An 18,410-nucleotide genomic window follows, 5' to 3' on the forward strand; every position below is an offset into this window, starting at 1 on the left:
TTCACGGATGCTTCCGATGTAGGATGGGGAGCAACGTTTGCCTCCCTGAAGGTTCAGGGAGTGTGGTCACCTCATCAGCAGAAGGAGCACATCAACATCAAAGAGATGAGGGCTCTTGTGCTGGCTCTTCAGGCCTTTCATCCACTCTTCTCTGTAGGGCCTCTCAAGGTATTCATGGACAATACCACAGTCATGTGGTATATCAACAAACAGGGGGTACGAGATCCTTCCATCTTTGCTGGCTGGCACTTCTGGTATGGGATCTGGCTATCCAGTATTGTGTTACTCTTCAGGCAGTTTACATTCCTTCAGATTGGAACATTATGGCAGACAATCTGAGCAGGTCCTTCACTCAATCCCATGAATGGATGCTTCACAGGGATGTGTTTCTGGACATTGTTCACCAGTGGGGTACTCCTCAAATAGATCTCTTTGCCTCCCCTTTGAACAAACAACTTCCTTTGTTTTGTGCCAGAGTCCCAGGTCCTCTGGTCTGGAAGGTGGATGGATTCTCATTTTCTTGGAAGGGGATATTTCTTTATGCATTCCCTCCCCTTCCTCTCATTCCAAGAGTCCTGTTCAAGATTCAATCGAATGCTCCCAAAATCTTGTTGGTGACTCCCTTTTGGCTGCAACAGCACTGGTTCCTTCTACTTCTGCATCTCACCAACGGCAATTATCACAAGTTACCTCACAGAGTGGATCTCCTCACACAAAACGAGGAGTCTCTCATCCATCTCCACCCATCCACGCTTCAACTGACACTGTGGGTGATAGGGTTTTGATTCCTCATATACACCTTTTTTCTGAGGACGTGCTGCAGGTCCCACAGGAGGCCAGGAAACCTTCTACTAGGAAATCCTACTTAGGTAAATGGAAGGGGTTTTCTATTTGGTGTCTTTCTCGTGACCTGGACCCACTTTCTGTGGATGTTCCTTTGGTTCTTTCTTATTTGTGTGAATTACTCAGTGCTGGTTTGGCCTATTCTTCTATTAAGGCTCACTTATCAGCTCTTTCTGCTTGTGTACTTTAACTCCTCCATTAGCTTCTAGATTTGAGGCTAAGCAGTTTCTTAAAGGAATACTTAATATTAGACCTCCTAAGAAGCCTGTTCCTCCTCCCTGGGATCTTAATTTTGTTCTGGAAAAATTGAATCAGGCTCCTTTTGAGCCTGCTATTTCAGCTTCCTTGCAACATTGTTTTTGGAAGACAGTTCTTTTGTTAGCTCTTACTTCTGCCAGATGGGTGTCTGAGTTGCAAAGCCTTATGGATTTTTTGATATTTCATGCAGACAGGTTGTCCTTGCATACTAATCCTTCTTTTATGCCCAAGTTGGTTAATGAGTTGTCACTTAGTCAGTTTATTAATTTGCCTATGTTTTTTCCTGTCCGCAATCTGACAGTGACAGGGTGCTACATATCTTAGATGTGCATAGACAGCTGGGATTTTATTTGGATAAAACTAAAGCTATCAGGAAATCTGGCCAGTTATTTATTTCCTTTTATCTTAGGTCTTTAGGTTTGGGTGTTTCCAAGCAAACTATTTCCACTTGGATTTCAAAGGCTATTTCCTTTTGTTACACTTTTCATGGTGAGAGCCTTCCTTCTTCTATAAAGGCTCATTCCACTAGAGCTGTGGCTTCTTCTGGTGCTTTTTTCAAAGGCTTAGACACTAGTTCCATTCTTGAAGTTGCTACCTGGACTTCTGTTGATACCTTTACCAAACATTACCCGTTGGATGGTATCTCCAGAGCCAGAGCTGGTTTTGATACCTTTACCAAACATTACCAGTTGGATGGTATCTCCAGAGCCAGAGCTGGTTTTGATACCTTTACCAAACAGTACCAGTTGGATGGTATCTCCACATGTGGACTTGTGTACATACCTTTACCAAACATTACCAGTTGGATGGTATCTCCAGAGCCAGAGCTGGTTTTGATACCTTTACCAAACATCACCAGTTGGATGGTATCTCCAGAGCCAGAGCTGGTTTTGATACCTTTACCAAACATCACCAGTTGGATGGTATCTCCAGAGCCAGAGCTGGTTTTGATACCTTTACCAAACATTACCAGTTGGATGGTATCTCCAGAGCCAGAGCTGTTTTTGATACCTTTACCAAACATCACCAGTTGGATGGTATCTCCAGGGCCAGAGCTGGTTTTGATACCTTTACCAAACATCACCAGTTGGATGGTATATCCAGGGCCAGAGCTGGTTTTGATACCTTTACCAAACATTACCAGCTGGATGGGATCTCCAGAGCCAGAGCTGGTTTTGATACCTTTACCAAACAGTAACAGTTGGATGGTACCTCCAGAGCCAGAGCTGGTTTTGATACCTTTACCAAACATTACCAGTTGGATGGGATCTCCAGAGCCAGAGCTGGTTTTGATACCTTTACCAAACATTACCAGTTGGATGGTATCTCCAGGGCCAGAGCTGGTTTTGATACCTTTACCAAACATTACCAGTTGGATGGGATCTCCAGAGCCAGAGCTGGTTTTGATACCTTTACCAAATAGTACCAGCTGGATGGTATCTCCAGGGCCAGAGCTGGTTTTGATACCTTTACCAAACATTACCAGCTGGATGGTATCTCCAGGGCCAGAGCTGGTTTTGATACCTTTACCACACATTACCAGTTGGATGGTATCTCCAGATCCAGAGCTGGTTTTGATACCTTTACCAAACAGTACCAGTTGGATGGTATCTCCAGAGCCAGGGCTGGTTTTGATACCTTTACCAAACATTACCAGTTGGATGGGATCTCCAGAGCCAGAGCTGGTTTTGCTGCTGCCATTCTTCATGGCTTCTTGGAGGCTCTGCTGCTTCCTCCTCCCAGGTTCCTTCTTGAGCTCTGGCACTCTCCCATTTGTAAGGAATACTGCAGCAGTGAATGTAAGGACATAGTACAGTTGTGTAAAATCTTACCATAATGGTAGATGTCCTTACTTCACCGCTGCAGTATTCACTCCCTCCCTCCATCCCCCTGATCTTTTTCCCTTCCTGGCTGTGCAGATTCTCCTTGGTTTTCCTTGGACTGCTGTTCCTACTGGAGCAATTTGTTCTGAGGATGGTATGCCTGAATGTCACCTTTATGCCCTACCTTATGCAAGGAGTAGGCAGGTGACATTCTACATACCTTAAAGCAACAGAAATCTTTTGTAAATTGGTTGGATGGAGGGATTCAAGACAGGAAATCCCATTAGTAAGGAATACTGCAGCAGTGAAGGCAAGGACATCTACCATTATGATAAGTTTTTAAACAACTGTACTTTCTTGAGAAACATTATATAATCTAAGAAATCAATCTGCTGTACAGTTACAAATTTCATTATCAATAAAGCATTTTACAGGTTGACCCAAGCACAATGAAACTCTCTTCCTACAATACTACACAACATTATTTAACTCCCTCAGTTTAGAAAGCAATTAAAGCACATCTGATAGATGAATTTTAATACAGTTGATTCCAAAATGGTAGTTAACAAACTTCAACTAACTATGTACCGGTACAAATGAACAGAATTTCAGACTTATTACTCTGCAGACGATAACATACTTCTTTCTCCTTGTGAGGATATGTTTTACAGATACTCACTAAGTAGTTATTCTATTTATTCCTTGTTTAAATGATTTACCTACAGTTGCTTGAGGAAACCTGTAACCATGTAGTACTTACATATGTGTTCATTAGTCAGAATGCTATTTGTTTAATGCAATTGTTTGACCAGCTGTAGAAATTATTGAAGTTGTTATAACAAATGACTATATAAAATATGACCTGGCAAACATATATGTTGAACTCACATTGAATAGATATTAATAAAATACTTTTTTTTTAATGTTGATGAACTATATAATTGTTTGAACTTGCTATAATCTAATAACTATCTACATGTTCAGTGCAATTAATATGTTGTCGTGGTTGCTCTTTGTCTTCACCATTTGGCTTGACTCATGACTGAAAAAGGTCTTTGGACCAGTTCATTTACCTTGTTAACAAACTCGAATGAATGAATAAATGAATTAATGAATGAACAAATAAATGAATAAATAAATAAATAAATAAAAGTTGCGACCTTTCATGTTGGTGCTGTTTATGAGCTGTTAGTGAGCGATCTCCATTTTACCTATTTGTTTCATATTATGATAGGTTCTGTTCCATATTGGGGTTGGAAGGGTGACAGTTATGTATTTCAGTTTACTCTGAAGTTTTGCTGATTTGCTCGGATGTGGCTGACATTTCATAAGAATCTTTCTGACAGAAGCAGCACAACATGCTTGGACATGAGCGTAAACCAACATGATAAGAAAAGGTGTGCGCAGGCCATGACACTGTTCTCTTTCTTAGGTGTACCAATAACAGCGGTGTATGACATCATTGTTTTCTCCCACTTTTAGTGTAGAATCCATTTGTATTCTTTATAACCTACTGGTGCAGGCTGGAAAATTCATTAAAACACACCAATTTACAGAAAATGCTTGTAAACTGGTAATCGCCAAATATAAGATCAATTTCTTTCTTTTGATTTATTTAGGAACTCAGACAATACTGTCTGATTGTAGCATCTCAAGATATGTTATTTAAACAGGCGAGTTGCAACTGCCCATTCTTATGTGCAGTGCTGCAAAGAAAGTCATGTTTTTACCAGTGGTTTGTATTTGCTAGTGAAGGATTTAAGCTATAACATTTCATATCTGAATAATAATCTGATTAATTCATTAATAACTTGATTTGATTCTCATAGCAATGCTGTATGTGAATGATTAACTTTGTGTACTTTAGCCTGAAATTAGATTCCATATGTATAGAAGTTTCATCTAAGATCTGTGAATGCACACACACACACACACACACACACACACACACACACACACACACACACACACACACACACACACACACACACACACACACACACACAGTTAATAGTATTTCTCTTATTTCATTTAATTTGAAAAACAGTGCCATGAAGGACACAGCCTGTTTGTTTAAATTAACACAGACATATCTCCTGCTTAACAATCAATGTTATGATAAAGTCTAGCTTATTTAAACTCTTGTACTGTTGTTACTCATTGCTGAATATTAGCAAGGAAATTATATCTACATTGATATATGAATGACTTATTAAAATGTTAACATTTTATTGAGCAATCTGAATGCTAACAGGTAAGCAGAAGTGATATAGGATATGTTACGCTCTGCAGTGTAATTTATTTACAGGATTGGTCTTCTGAATGATGTTAATTCCAACAGGCAACAGGAAAGCAATAAGCTTCTTTTTGCACATTAGTCCATGCAGACTGTCAGAATTTTCAATTAGGATTCAGGTACTGTAAACATTAACAATCTGTCTTTTTGTTTTAAAGACCACTAATGTGTGATAAAGGATGACAGTCTTGTATTATTTTTACTTAAATGGCATGGAGATTGTGTTAGATTTGCACAGGATGTCATTTCGTCTAGTTACTCTGATACGTGCATAGAAATTAGGTTGTTAAAGGATGCAATTTATTGAAGCTGTTTCTTCCAGAAATTGATTTATACAAGAGAAACTCAGATAAAAATGACAAGATAAAAGGGGAGTCTTTGTTGCCAGACTCAAGCTATCCTGATGCCATGCTGCTGTGAGTTGTAATGAACATTGTGAAGATTAATTTAATCACAGTAGGGTACTGAACTAATCTGAGGGCAGCTTCTTGGCGCTGATGGTATCACAGTTGTAAACTGCGGTTGAGTTAAAATTATCAGATGAAATGTAAAAGAGACTGGGAAGCCTTTAGCAAAACAACCAATACATGTGTTTTATGATACGTGAGATGCACTTGCACAGACATACTCAGTACAGATGCAAGTTCTGAATAGCTATGAGAAATTTACACTCCTGCAGATTGTGCAGAGCCAGTCACTAACGATAGCTATCACATTTTTAGAAGAAATATTTCTACTCAGTGGAGATTATCCATGGTCCCAGTTTTCATTGCACAATATCATTGATGGTGTGCCAGTCAATGTCCTGAACTCCGCATCCTATGTAACAAGATTACTGCATATATGACCTCTCCCACCAAAATATCCTTATCCCACATTAATTTATATGAATAAATCCTGTCTGGTGTTTCCATCCTCTGTAGGTAGGTCATATTTGGAAACTGATTCTTGCTGTGTAGTTAAGATACGATGAATATAAATAGTGAATGATAACACTTTCTTTACAGGTAATTAGAAATGAAATGTACTTGCTACTCACATTCACTATGACTGCTATATTTTCATAAAGCTAAAAGAATTTCAATATTCAAAATGCTGAACTTTTTTTTTTATTATTTTTTCAAACAGACTTAGCCATTTAGGATAGAGCTAATATAGCTAAGTGTACTTGGAGGTAACTGAAAGGTCGGGACCTGCTAGACCGAGTCCTGAAATACATAGACTGAATGGCAGAAAGAACATAGGTTCATAGGTTGGTACTAGGCTATCAGCCCTAGGGCCTATACAAGCCTAGTCATAACAATTCCCTGGCTATTTCTTCCCACACAGATTTATATTTGCTAAGTTTGAAATGCTATTTCTTGTAATATTCCCTTTTCTCTGCAGTTTGGTGATCTTGACATTTGTATGTATAGGTTTGGGGATCTGGGGAAGCTTGTCGCAAAAAGAAGTTTTAAGAAGAAGTGCAATCACCCAGATTCATTCTTCTCCTGTGTTTTCAGTCTTTTTTTCCGGCATGTTGGCGCTTAGCATTTTAAGTGCCGACATTTCAACAGGGAGATGTTATTGGATAGACGAAAAGCAAAACGGCTTACAGGTAAAACCCAGTATATAAAAAGAGAAGTATATGAGAGAAAACACTATACCGGGTACCACACAATAACGTCTTTATTTAAACAAAGTCAGATGAAGCAACGAAGGTTGCGAAAGCGCTCACCTCTCCTTTTTACTTTGTTTAAATAAAGACGTTATTGTGTGGTACCCGGTATAGTGTTTTCTCTCATATGTTATTGGATAGCTCTAATTCTTTCACCTCCTACCATACTGAACCACTGCAGCAATAATACCATGTCCTTCTGGTGTTGTTCACAATAAAACAAAAAAATCACATAGAATGTGTGGCATAATCCACTTTTTTACTTAATGGTTATTCTGAGAGTCAGAGAAAGATAAACACAAAAGGAGACAGAAATACACACAGTGCATGATCCCTCACTTCACTGATATACAAATAATAAATAACACTATGGGTAATGTCTACATTAAGCCTTTTAGATATTTCAAAATATGCTTTTTATATAAAAACTAGACCTTTAGCAAAATAATTGAAAGAGTACCTAGGACCTACCTGTCCAGTGACTGGGCAGCACTAGTGCAAGGATTAAAAACAAATTCACTGATGTGTTTAAAAAGCATTGTAAATTTGTAAACTGAGTTGACCCAGGTGTTCAGGATTTGAGAACTTATGGGGAGAGGGACCTAACTTTTGACCAACATGTGTCTATTGTAGTAAGAAAGACCTTCTATATTGCACAGCTTATAAACAAAAGGATTGTGTCTAGATCTAAAGATGTTATTGTCCCCATTTACTCAGCCATCATTAGACCAGTCATTGAATATAATGCCCACTTTGGCATGTATCTTTCCAGACATATGTAACAACTGTAACACCCACAGAGATACCTTACTAAAAGGATGCAAGGCCTAAACAACATGTTCTACATGGACTAACTTAAAGCCTTTTCACTATACTTGGTATCCTACAGATTGCTATGAGGTGACCTGTGATAACATACAAGGCATCCTCCGACCCATTACTGATGGATCTACCATACATCAGCCAGTCAAATGGCATCAACAAATTTCAATATAGGATATAAACATCTTCTGCATCATCAATAGAATGGTTTGGAGGGACAGATATATTTCACAGAGGATACCAACTCTGTGGAACAGACTCCCCATCCACATAAAACCAAGTTCATCCCTGTCTATTTTCAAGTACAACTTAACTCTATTGACCCTTTTCTGCCATGACCTAGGTTTACAAGTGCAACTTATCTCTATTGACCCTTTTTAACCATGACCTAGGCTTATGTATGACCATGCTGACAAACTAACACTATTAGAATTCTACAAGAGTGGCACATACAGTAAGGCCAGCTTATACATCAAGATTTATATTGATTGTTCTTAAGCAGTAATCACTCATGCATACACTGGCTGTAAGTAGAAGCCAACAGGATATGTACAGACAGGGTTTTGACATGCAATGTATAGACAGTGGTTTAGTACAAAGCCTTCAAATTTGTTCAATATGTGTACTAAATACAAATTTATACTAGTACAGCAATATATTCACTATGTGCGGTTTTAAAGGGTCCGTTATTCATCGTTAGCAGATATTGTCTAAATTGTGTTGAGTACTGCGTGATTAATTACCTGTAGTTATCCTGCATTGTCTTGGCTTCCTTTAAGACTGTAAGAGGGTTCACGTATTGTAAGTAGGGATTTGAGGGGTGGACAGTATCTAAGCTCAGCTAAATTGAATGTTAATATGCTAAGAACAATGACAAGCTATGCAGATATCACAGTGATCGGTTCTGTTATTGATATGAAGGATAAATCTGAATATTTATTCAGCAATCTGTAGTTTGTGAAGGTACTAGACTGAAGATGAAGTAGTGGAAGAGCATATTCTAATTTTGGGAGAGGAACATTTTGGCCAGTGATTGACCTGCAATAGGAGGTAGGAGGTGGGAAGTTTTGAATTATATAATTGAAATTGTTGTCATTTAAAGCTATTTGGTCATGTGTTGTGCACAGCTTGTCTCCTTAATTTTCTGATTTGTTAGCTCTTTTGTCCTTGTCCTCTTTTGAAGATGAGTTTTCTCTGGTAGATGTAGTCTGGTCAACAAAGAAAGAAAGAAATATTTTCCTGATGCCGAACAGGAAACCTAGACAGGTGATCATCGATGTTTTTTCCAATAATGGCAGCTACTACAATATGACTGAGTGGAGACACAAAGATCCATTCATGTCTTTATCTGATGTTTTGTCTGCTCTGGTAGGTAGTATAATCTTTCATTTTATATTATTTATTCTTTGTTGACTGGGTTAATTCCACTAGGATAATAGCCTGTTTTTAGGGGATACCAGAGGTGGTATTTATACTGCTAGGGAAAATTTGGCCAGGATCTCATGGAACTTCCTCTATTTTTTTTTTTTTTTTTGATGTGTGCTGTAGGATCTTTCACATCCACAAGAGCTACTAACAACTCAAGCAGACAGAGCCTCAGCTTAATGTCTCATTTGAAGGATGACACACTCAGGAGTGCAGCACTCCCCTCCTTATGTTCTACTGCAGTGTCAGCAATTGATCTACCTAGTGTAGGAATAGAACCCATAGCCTTTTGTACCAAAGGTGTGGGTGTTACCTGCTGTGCCCCTGACACTGCATGTGTGGCTGTTCAAACACATTTTGTGGTGGAATAAAGAAGTGAATGTGTTGAGGCTGGATTAAGAAATGGATCTGCAGAAAGCATTACTCAAAGTAAAATAGCATGAAGAATCCGTGTACTATATAATGTATTAGGCATATCTGAATTAGTATCTTAATTCTGTTCCTTTGCTATTAATTAAATGTTTTGACCAAAGAACATGCCTTAATTGTCCTTAAAACTGAAACTGGTGTTATAAAATGCAAAATATTATAAAGTGTAATAACCCAGTTTCATATTCTGTTCTAAACATCCAGCATCATAATTATTTTGGTAAAAGCATTCTACTGCAATATCTGTAGTCTAAAGATTTGCACTAATTGCTGTTTGATTCATAAGTAATAAACTGGATACTGATTACTGAATAACAGAGGGTATCAATGTCTTGAAAGATAATTATCAACCTAGCAGCATCCTTTCTGGTGTTATTCAGCAGTAATCATACAAGCTGTATAGGTTCATAAGTTCAAAGGATGATACTAGGTTATTGGCCAGGAGGTCCTTATAAGCCTAGCCAAGAATTTCACCCATGTTCCCACAAAGTCAGCACCTGTTTTCCCTGTCCAGCAGGGACACAGGTGGAATCCCAGGGGTATATTTTCTGTTTCCCATCCAGTTGTCCAGGTTCCTCTTAAAGAGGGCTAGTGAAGTGCACTGCTTGACACGGAGAGGGAGTTTATTCCACAGATGGGGGAGTCATTGGGACACAAATCTATCCTGCCAACAAGTTCTATTAATGTCACAGACCAGGTTGAAGCCTTGCATGTGGGTTTTGTGAGTGGAGTCTGACTTACGGATATGCAGCAGCTCCATCAAGGCTGAGTCTGAGATGGCCTTGTATGCCAGACACAGGTCAGCTCTGAGCAGTCTGTATGAGACTGGGTAGAGGGACAGGGCTTTTAGCCTATCTGTATAGGATAGGTGTTTGAGAGCCTGGCTTTTCCTGGTCAGTAACCTCTGTGGTCCCTCCAAGTGCTGCATGTGCTTTGGGGCATTGTACTCGATAATGGGTCTGATAAGGGAGGAGTATAGGGATGTTATGACCTCCTTGTTCCTGGATAAAATAACCTTACTTATGAGGTGGGCCATGTAGAAAGCATTCTGTACAATGGAGGCAACATGGTGGTCAAAAGTCAGGTTGCTATCAACCTGGGTGCCCAAGTCCCTCATGACTGATTATGTGCTTAGTACACTGTTATTAATGTGATAATTAGGGGGATACCATTTTCCCCAAAGGGGATAATAATGCATTTCTTGGCATTCAGTTTGAGGCCATGCTTCTGGCACCAGTCATTAGTGTGGGTAAGGCCCTCTTGGAAGATGTTCACATCACTTGGGGAATTTATGACAGTACCCAACTTGCAGTCATCTGCAAACTTGGTTAGCCACAGACCACTGGTTTTGGCTTGCACCTCAGAAAAGTGTATCCCAAACAGTAGAGGCCTCAAGACCAATCCTTTGGGTATGCCGCTTCTTACGGGTCTACTACTAGAGGTGGCTTCTCCTGTTTTGACCGAGTGAGTTCTATCAGTGAGCCAGTTAGCTACCCATCTGGTAATATACAGGTTGATGCCTAGCTGGGAGAGTTTATCTATTATGCCCGAGTGGGGAATAGTGTCAAAGGCATTGGCTATGTCAAAGTACATGGCGTGCACTATCTTCCCTTTATTCTTGGCTTTGGTGACTGTTTCGAAGAAGGCGACCAAGTTTAACTGGCATGACCTCCCCTTGATAAAACCAAACTGTGTGGGATCAAGCATTTAGAGGTTGCCAAAGTCCTTGTTTATAAGGTCCATGATAATGCATTCCATGGCCTTGCAGATCAGGCTCATTAGGCTGATGGGCCTATAATTCCCTGGGTCAGTGGATGCTCCACCTTTGTGTAGAGGGATGATAGTGGATGTCCTACATTCTGCTGTGATGAAGCCGGTGCACAGGCTTTGGTTGAATAGGGTGCTTAGTGGTGATGACAGCTCTTGCCTGAGTTCATGTAGGACACAGCAAGGGATGTTGTCGGGTCCCATGGAGGCTGTATTTGTTTGCCTTTGAGAGGACATTAATGACCTGCTTCCTGGTGATGCGAGAATGGGGCAGGTGATGAGGATGTCCTGGTTTACTGATGGGGAGGACAGGGGGGTGAAGTTTTCACTGAACTTGTCTGCCAGCAGGTTGGCTATATCTATGGCATTTGTGTATGTGATATTATTGGCCACCAATTCAGAGTAGATTTGGGAGTTACCTTTGGGATTACAGACATATGTGAAGAAGGCCTTGTGATTGTCCTTAGTGGATGTGGCCAATTTTGACTTGAAGTTAGCCTTAGAGGATTTCACCAGTGGCCTTATTTGCTTGTTCAGATAAAGGAGACATTGCTTCCAACTTGGCACCTGTTCCTTCTTGGTCCTGGACAGCAATTTTTTTTCCTTTTATTATAGGTTCATAGGTTCATACTAGGCTATCTGCCCTAGGGCATTTATAAGCCTAGCCAGAATGTGTTTGGCTTTCACCACCCATTTTAAATTTATTTTGCTATGCCCTTTTTCAAGGTTAGTATACTGTGCCTCTGTCTAACAGTGACACAGAAGTGATACCCAGGGTAAACCTACAATCTCCCATCCACTCATCAAGATTCCTCTTGAAGAGAGTCAATGAGGGACTCTGCCTAACCTGGACTGGGATTTTATTCCAGAGTGAAGGGAGCCTCTGGGTTATGAATCTGTCCCTCCAGCATGTCCTATTTATTTCAGTGCTGAGGTTCAAGTCTCTCGAGCGCATAGCTCGATGGGATTTGGATTTTCTGAGGTGCAGCATGTCCATTAATTCCGGGTTGGACATGGCTTTATATGTCAGGTACAGATCGCCTCTGAACAGGCGGTATGCCACTGAGTAGAGCTGGAGTTTCTTTAACCGGGCAGCATATGGCATCTGTTTGAACCCTGTGATCCTCTTGGTGAGGTACTTTTGGGGTCTTTGCAGGTGTCTGGTAAGGTACAGCCCAAAAGGGGCATTGTACTCAATTATGGGCCTGATGAGGGATGAGTAAAGAGGCACGATGACCTCCCCTGATCTAGATGTGAATCCCTTCATGATTAGGTGGGCTATATAAAATGTTTTTCTAACCACTTTGGCTATGTGGTTGTCAAATGAGAGATTGCTATCAACTTGGATCCCCAGGTCCCTAATTACTTCTTCTGTACTTAATGGATTACCACCTATGTGATAATTTGTGGGCACTTTGTTTTTGCCAAAGGGGATGACTATAAACTTTTTGGCATTTAGCTTGAGGCCATGGCTCTGGCACCAGTTGTCTGTTTCTATGAGGCCCTTTTGGATGATGCTTGTGTCGGCTGGAGAGTCGATTATGGCACCCAGTTTGCAGTCATCTGCGAACTTGGTCAGCCACAGTCCTTCCATGTTGGCCTGCACCTCCGAGAAATATATACCGAACAAGAGAGGTCCCAGGACTGAGCCTTGTGGGACACCACTTGTAACTGGTTTGAGTCTGACATGGCTCCAGCAATTCTAACCATGTGGGTTCTGTCCTTGAGCCAGTTTGCAATCCATCTAGTGACATAGGGGTTTATATTTAAGCTGGTGAGCTTATCTATAATGCCCGAGTGGGGTATTGTATCGAAGGCTTTTGCGAGGTCCAGGTAGGCTGTGTGGACCACCTTCCCCTCGTCAATGGCCTTGGTGACTGTTTCAAAGAAATCAACCAGGTTTAAGAGGCAGGATGTGCCCTTAACAAAGCCGAACTGGGTAGGATCCAGTGTCTGTAGGTCCCCAATATCTTTATTTATGAGGTCCATGATGATCCTTTCCATAGCTTTGCAGACCAAGCTAGTCAGGCTTATGGGGCGATAGTTTCCAGGATCCATTGAGGCACCACCTTTATGGAGAGGGACCACTGTTGCTGTACGCCACTCTTTGGGCACATATCCTGTAGTAAGGCTGAGATTGAACAGTAGTTTTATGTTTGGGTTTAGCTCTTCTTGGAGTTCATGTAGGGCAGCCGGGACACCGTCTGGTCCCATTGATGCTGTGTTTTTGCTTTGGAGAGGGCGGCTCTTACCTGAGCATCTGAGATGTCGGGGCAGCACTCTGCTGGGATAGATATTTGCCCTTTTGGTGGGGAGGGGAGAAGTTTGCACTGAACCTGTCAGCTAGGATGTTGGCAATGTCTGTGGGTTCAGTGTATTTTTGTCATTTTGGACTAATTCTGAGCATATCTGGGAATTACCACCCAGGTTCCTAACATAACTAAAGAAAGCCTTGTGATTATCCTTAGTGTCCTGTGCAATTTTTCTCTCGAAGCTGGCCTTAGACAATTTTATGTGTGCCCGTAGTTTTTTGCTAATACTGATCAGTGATGCCTTCCCTTTTTGGGATTTTGCTCTATCATTTAGTAGCTTCCTCCTTCTATTGTATAGTTTGTTTATGGCTGGGGTCCACCAGACAGGACATCTGCCTTTGGAGGATTGGGTCTTGGTTTTATTTGGGATCACATGATCCATGCATTCCTGAAGGTGTTCATAGAATGCGTTTATAAAGGATTCTGCGGTCTGGGCCGTATTTTCCACAGGCCCGGGGGCTTTGAAGGATTCCACCTCATTATAGAGTATGTTTATTGCTGCTGTCCACTAGACAGGTTTACTCTTCTTTGAGGAAGATGATTTGGTCCTATAAGGTTTTGCTGAGTCCATGCAGCTATATAGGTGTTCATATAGTTTTTTGGTGTAGACTTGGACATTAGTGCTTGCTCCAAGTGAAGGAATGGTGTCTGTAAAGCTGCTTATACCTGCTCTCAGGAGGTTGTAGTCAGCTTTATAAAAGTTTTTTTGTTCGACCTTGGCAAGGCGGTGGGGGTTCAGGGCAGATGTTGACATTCAAATTGATTGCTTTATGGTCAGATCTTACCAAAGAGGATGACACTGTTGGGGTGCTACAGTGGCTATTCATGTTGGTTAGTACCAGGTCCAGAATTTTTCACTTCTTGAGGGGGTGTTCGTTTTTGAGCTAGAATAGGTCTTCCACTCTATGAATGGGCAGTTAAAGTCACACAGATCAGGATAGACAGTTGAATATTGATGGATCCAAGTAAGTTCAGATAGGTGGAGTGGGCCTCCTGAGTCATGGTTGTGGCTCTATAGCTAGCTATGATTTGAATAGGTGTTTTGTTAACAGTTAACTGCAACTGGAGTGTCTCCTGTACATCATGCTGTTTGACCAGCCTGGAGGTGTGTGTGTCTTTGATAAATATTGAAACTCCACCTCCTTTGGCTTTGTAGTGCTCAATTTGGGGTCTGAAAGTATGGTAGGACATGTAACCTTGTAAGGCTAGGGTGCTCTCCGCAGCTTAGAACCAGATTTCAGTGACTGCACAAATGTCAGCATCTTCCAGGGTGAGGAATGCTCAGTTTCGTTTTAAGGCTCCTAGGGTTTAACAGCATGACCTTTGAATTTTGTTTAGAAGAATTTTTCACGTTGGTAATTTTGTCATCATGACTTTGCCTAAAAAGGCACTATGGGGGAGGCAAGAGCCTTTGCCAGAAGCCTGAAGCCCAGGAGAGACAGATGAAGGCCATCTCTGGAAAGCATCATGGTCTGTCAGTCATGTCCTCCCAGGCTGTCAGGTACTGGATCCCCTTGGAATGACACCAGAAACTAAGCCAATTTTTAAAAGTCAATCATTATCTGTTTGTACTGAGGCATCATTCTGGGTGATGGTAGGATGCTGCTTAAGGCTAGGGACATACCTGCCTGGGACACATATTCAGTGAGCTCAGTCATGTCTCTCTTCATATAGTCCAGAGATGTGCATCTCAAGTCATTCACACCAACATGGACTATGACAGAGTCATAACAGTACCTGTTTTTGAGAGACTTGAGTGTGTGAGTAATATGACAGACAAGCAACTTACCTTGACATTCCCCTTGTCTAGCCTGGTGAAGGGCACATCTGTGTGTCTCATGATAGAATCTGTTATGACTAGTATGTTGGGTTTGTGGCTGGGCCTTAGACGCTGTGAGACACAGGCATGTGCACTATGTGTGGTGCTTAGTGCGGTGTGTTGTGATGTGCATGTGTGCTTTTGCCTCAGAGGTCTCTTTTGTTTAGATATGTTTTTGTTGAGATCCTCCACATATGTAGGAATGTACTTTACAGGTGTTGGTGGTGTTAGAGGTGTGGTGTTTGTGGCATTTGTGCAGACAATCTTCTCAGTGCCAGATGTACTGGCATGTGATTGAGACAGCAAGGATTCTAGATTCTTAATGTAATTGCATCTCTCACATATTGTGTTCCTAGGTGGTAGAAAAAGAGGGTTGTCTGTGTACATGAGTCAGTTGCTACACTGTCTCAGGATGCCCATATCAACCAGACTAGCAGAAGAAACCACAGGAAATTGTCCATCCACGGTTGTCAGAATCTGTAGAAGAGAGGTCAAGGATGATAGAGTGGGTACTATCAGAAAAAAGAACCTATAGGTGTGAGTAGGGCTGGATAAAATCAACACAGTAGTTGCAATGGAAGGCGTCAGTTACACAGGAGTGCTGGTAAGGGAAAAAGACAACTGAGATATCTCACAATGGGTTAAAACAGCACAGTGGCAGTGTGTGATGAGCAAACAAATGCAGCACCCTGAAAACACAGGGTTTAGATACCAGAAAAGATGAAAGAATCTAGAAGCTCGAATTACTACACAATCCTGCTAGCCCCTGTACTTTCAACCAATCACTTGTGCTAGAGAAGGTCAGGCAGCCCTGTTACTCTCAGTAACAGAGAAAACAAGCCCTTATCAGCATAAGATGGCTGCCAGAAACACTGGAAACTCAAAAAGGAAAACATACAGCAGGCATCTATCCAGACTATACTACCTGACTAGAACACAGAAACCTCACAGAAAAGCGCAGATAGAGCAACTACAAACAGAAAACACAACTCTCAGTATGAAAAAGCAGTTTATAGCTAGGTAATTCAATAAAAATGCAATTACAGTAATGAAACTCTGTCTAGAGAGCAATGAAAATACAGTTAAAACAGTACAAGAATGCAGTGAAACAGTAAAAAAAAGCTTTATAACAGTGCAAAATGTGGTATATTAGTTGTATAGCACAACTATAAGGATTAAAATGTGCAATTCAATGAAATAAATGTAAAAAAAAAAAAAAAAAAAAAAAACTTATTCTGCTCTTGGAGCCTCAGGAAATTTCTGCTAAGCCTGTTATATAAATTTCATCATGTTAACTGTGGTCATCTAAGTGACTATGCGTTACTACCAAGCATACCTCTCAACCTGCATACACTGAAAATAAGAACAAAGACCCTTGAAAAATAGTAACGTCTAACTAAAAATCTGACATCTAATCAGCATAAAATTTGAATACCAAATAGCACCTACCTCTTCTGCTTCTAATAGAAATAAGAGACACTTATTAGAAACATGTTTTTTTTTAAATGGAGAGTGACAAAAATAATGGAGGAATATAATCATATTATCAAAGAGAAAATGTAAAATCTATAGACTAATGAAATCTGTTTTCAAAATTCTACCACACAAGGTCATTTATTTTTGCTTCAGGAAAACAAAGATGTAAGATGTGTGTCCTCTTTCTTCAAAATATTGTTGCCAAACGTAAGTTGGCCAAGTAGGGTGGTTTTCTGTATACTATACAGCTGCAAAATCACATGTGATGATGGAAGTTCAGAAAATTATGTGAAGGGGTAAATCAAGCCTGAAAATAGTGACATCATTTGCCAAGCCTAAAAATAAGACAGTTCCTCCAAAACAGGGACAGTTGAAATGTCTGCTACCAAGTTCATTTAGGAAGTAACCTGCTATGAAGCCAATAAACTTTTTTTTGTCTGGGCACATTTTGCCCCTTCGCATGCCTGATGACCATTTTGTAAACCAGCTCCATTATCTAAGGTGTTCACCTTTCTTCATAGCTGCCTCTCTCTTTCTGCAAACACTTTACATTAATTTCCTCCTATGTATACAATCATTCATAATTGATTTTGGGTCAACTACCAATTCTTTTTGTCACTATTAAGCACAGTGTTGCCCATTTTTATTATATGTAATTAGAAATTCATGTAAATATTTGGTTTATATATTGCAATGCTCTAAACTTTGTTGTTGCCACATTTGGCTGTTATCACTGTTGTTCATTATAATATTTAAGTTGTAATCTGATGGTCTGTGTACTTTTATTGTTGTTTGTACATTATTTTCTGTTTATCACTATTTGTATACTTCTCATTATATCTCATTTTCATATTTAATATTTGCCTAAGACCCAGGTCACGGATGAAAACCTAATAAACTGAAATAAATAAAAATAATGAAATAAATAAAACATAACTCCAACACCCAATACTAAAGAATTACCACAGTACAGTACTGAGGTGAGAGCAAATTTTCGAGTAACCATCATACAGTCATGAGGGCTGCTTGTACACTCACTGGAATTCTGGCAATGAGGGCATTTATATGGCATAATCTTATCCCCCGGGTGATGCGAGAAATTAGCTGCATCACCATGAGGACCCCTGTGAGTGTGCACTCCCATACACTTTCTTATGAATACTACCACCTGGTGGCGGCTTGGTGAGCTGAAAGCATCCTCCCAGGGTGTCCACCATGATGTTACCCCTCTCAGTTGTATACATCTTGTTAGACCCTGCCCTCCCTTCAGAGTGGCACTCCCCATCATTCCCTATCATTTCTGTCAGCCACCCAAACTGCTAATTGAACTCAGGTCATCTGGGATGTACTTAGGTCTTTATCCACCCATACCACAAGAACAACATTCTTAAAATAGATTCAAAAAGGTGATTAAGTAATAAGTTATCCAAACAAAAAGGATATTTAGGATGCAATTACAAGTTTAATATTTCCATAAACTAAT

Source organism: Protopterus annectens, chromosome 1.part0 (assembly GCF_019279795.1).
Source record: "Protopterus annectens isolate FY-2018-M chromosome 1.part0, PAN1.0, whole genome shotgun sequence".
Lineage (NCBI taxonomy): Eukaryota > Metazoa > Chordata > Ceratodontiformes > Protopteridae > Protopterus > Protopterus annectens.